Below are 3,982 nucleotides of genomic sequence, written 5' to 3' on the forward strand. Positions count from 1 at the left end.
ACCTGAGGCTATTTTATAGGGACCCTAGTGTCGCCCCTCCTCCGCGTTGCCACCTTGTCTGCTTAGGTGTTTAGGTCGGACAGCCAACTTGAAATCTACTGCCCTGCCAGTCTCTGAAGTAAAGCGTAGAGTCTATTACTCCCTCAGTGTTCTGGCCACCGGATCTGCGCTCAGATGGAGGCAGCCTGCTTCTGGCTGGTCTCCCGCTGTTGTTTCACTCCTGCTGCTATGACTTCTGTGCTCACTCACTACGGCACACTTCCTTTCTTGTCCTTTCTACGGAGACTGCCGCATGGGTTGCAGGCGCAGCTCCGTGTTCTTCTTTCTGAGCCGCTGATGTTCTTCCCTGTTCCTCTGTCTGCCTGACAGGAATTCCCTGGGCAGAGCCCAGGCTGCTTCTCTCCCTCTCCTCCTCCTGGCTCCAACTCCGACTGACTATCTCCTTCTCCCTCCAGTCAGCTTCTCCCTCACTTCCTAACCAACCCCCCAGTTTTAGCCAAAAGTGAGGAGTGGCCTAATAGATAGAACCTTTTGCTCCCCCTGGTGGCCGGCGTGTGAAGTGTGTGTGTGGCTGTGATACCTGGCAGGGTGAACTCCTTTGGTGCCATCAGATGTAACATCGCTCCCCCTGGTGGAAGAACGACATTACTGCAACGACCAGGACTCTGGGGCGCTGGAAAGGCTCTGTGGGGCCATATCATCACCTCCAGGGCTCCTTGTTCTTCTTTATGCTGAAGGTAATTCATTACATTAGCTGTATGTTTGGGGTTGTGGTACTGCTGAAGAATAAATTTGGAACAAATGAAATGCCTCCCAGATGGTATTCCATGATAGATAGATAAATATCTGCTGGTATTTCTCAGCACTGAGGACGTCTTTAATCTTGACAAATCATCAACTTCATTTGCCGAAAGCAGCCCCAAACGTGCAAGGACTCTCCACCATGATTCATTTTTCCTGCAGATACTCATTACTGTACTGATCAGCAGCTCATAGGAGGCAAACTGCCTTATGTTACAGTCAAACATTTAATATTTTGACCAGGGCCACCATCAGGGCATTACTGCCCTTACTGGTGTATGGGGACCATGAGCAGAGAGGGGCTCGCAGCGGCAGGATCCTGCTGCTTCAGTAACTGATCGTGCATCCTCAGTCGCAAGATCAGTTAAAAACTGTTGCCGTGCAGGAGATTCCTCCTGCATGGCAACAGTTAATGGCCGCCAGCCAATCCCAGGCTGGCAGCTGATGTCAACGCGCACATTGCTGACATATGACGTAACTGTCATATGCTGGAATGACGCTGCGCGCCTCATCTGAATTGGAGAGGAGGCCACTGCTGGAGCTCGGCCAGGTAAGGAAAAACTTTTTTATTTGAAAAGCCGGCATATTATACCGGTATGGGGGTGCATTATACTACTATGGGGGGAGGAAAAGGGGCTGCATTATACTATGGGGGTGCATTATAGTAGTATAGGGTGCATTATACTACTATATGTGTGCATTATACTACATATGACTATATGGTACATTATACTACTATGGGGCTGCATTATATTGCTATATATGACTATGGGGTACATTATACTATTATAGGTGACTACGGGGACAATATGAATAGACATGGGGGAAGTATGGAGAAACATGAGGTAGAATGGGAGGACACGTGGGATAAGAGAATGTGGGATATTATTACTGTAGGGATGAATTAAAGGATATTGTTTTTGAGGATACTGTTTTCAGTGTGGGGAGGAGAGGTCTTCTTACTGTGTAGGGCATCATGGTCACTTTTTTTCCTCATCTGGTGTAGTATTGAGATTGGGGAAAATTTGGGGACTGTGCTCTAGATAACTCTGTTATTTTCTGCAGAGATGAATCCTAGCTGGAAGAAGTGATGGCGGTGTGCGCTAGATGAAGATGAAAAGCAAAGATGAAGGGCTTCATCTAGAGACGTCACAGGTGAGTCTTTGTGTTACCTGTACCCTGACACTATACAATGTATACTATATACAGACCTCCTGTGTATAATGTCACTGGTGATCACTGTATATTACCTGTACACTGACACTATACACGGTATACTATATGCAGAGGTCCTGTGTATAATGTCACTGCTGATCACTGTATTACCTGTACACTATACACTATATACAGAGCTCCTATATGTAATGTCACCGGTGATCACTGTATACGAAGTAGAGATCTCCTGTGTATAATGGCACTTAGGCCAGGGTCACACTTACGAGTGTGATGCGAGAAACTCATGCGAGTCTCTCGCATCAATACCCAGCACTGCCGCCAGTGTGTGTGGCTGCATGTATTTCTGTGCAGCCACACACTCTGGTCCTGAGTGCCGGTGGCAGTGCGGATATTGATGCGAGAGACTCACGCGAGTTTCTCGCATCACACTCGCAAGTGTGACCCCAGGCTTATGGAGACATTAATATTGTTTTTTTTTTATTAATGATCGGTATTGTAGTATTTGGTCACTGTGGTGGTAATAAGTGGTCCGGCCATGGTGTGGCAGTATTTGTTCCTTGTATGTGCTATTATTCGGTCACTGTGATGGTAATGGTCTGTACATGTTGTGGCAGTATTTGTTCCTGGTATGTAGTATTATTTGGTCACTATGTGGTGGCAATACATAGTGTGGTCATGGTATGGTGGTTTTTGTTCCTTGTATGTGCTATTATTTGATCAGTATATGGTGGTAATATGTGATTCGGTCATGGTGCGGCGGTATTTATTCCTTGTTTGTGATATTATTGCACCTCAGTTTCTATGATTTTGTACGTAGTTGACTCACTAGTCATCTAGTCTTATTTCCATGTTAAAGGTATGGGTTTTTGCCTGCAATTATTCCATGAAGACCACTTCATGTCTATCAGCTGCATGATTTACAGCTGATAGACAGCTTGAATACATGTGGGGGTTCCCTAGCAACCAGGCAACCCCCACATGTACTCAGGCTGGCTAGCAGCCATAAATCATGCAGCTGCGTCAACAAAAATTAAATCTCCTAGCAGTTACAAATTCTCGGAGACCACCCGAGCGTGCTTTGGAAAACCCGAGCAACGAGTACACTCACTCATCACTAGTGCGTACCTGTTGTAAGCTAGACGAATGGCCCGTGTTGTGTCAAAGTTTTTTTGGGACCCATAGCCTTTCATTGGCGAGTCTCAGACGATGTACAGTACATGTACAATAGCAGCATGCTGCGAATATGCATGTCAAATACACGTGAGAAAAAATACAGTGATGGGAGCTGCCCCATAGATTAATATTGGGCTGAGTGCTATGCGATGTTTTCTCGCATAGCTCTCACCCATATTCTATGGTAGTGTGACCCCAGCCTTATAGTGAATAACAGAAGATTTGCCACTCAGGAATGACTGTTTTCTTCCCTTCAACCAAAATGACCAGCCTGGTGAAATCAATCGAAAAATTATTGTTCATTTCATCTAAAGTAATTGTGACTTTTAGTTCTACTTCAATCCAACAATTATTAATCTCCATTGTTATGAGATTACATGAGCTATCAGGAACCATATGGTCAAGCCTCAATTTTAATACCTTCACGGGAAGAAGATGTTTTTAATAGTTCTACAACCCCAGCACCAAGCAGAGATAGATTTTATAGGTAATAGCAAACTCTACAAGATATTTAAATGCAAATCACAGCTTTTATGTTATGTTTTCAAGTGTCCTTCACAAGCAGCAGGTACAAGTAAAGCACCAGCAAAACAACTTTTACAATTTCTCTTGTGATTATTTTGCAATTGCTTTTTTCTTTTCGATTTTAATAAGAAAAACAATTTTCTGTTCCTCCTGTCACAAGTTCACTATTCTGAGATGCATGATTTTTTTTTTTTACCATAAAAGCTTCACAAAGTCATTGATAATGAGGCACAATACCATCCTGGAAAAGAAATGTAAAAAGTTCAGATGAGTGTATGCAGAAATAAAAAAAAATCACAAAAAGCTG

The sequence above is a fragment of the Ranitomeya imitator genome, chromosome 1 (genome assembly GCF_032444005.1).
Source record: "Ranitomeya imitator isolate aRanImi1 chromosome 1, aRanImi1.pri, whole genome shotgun sequence".
NCBI lineage: Eukaryota > Metazoa > Chordata > Amphibia > Anura > Dendrobatidae > Ranitomeya > Ranitomeya imitator.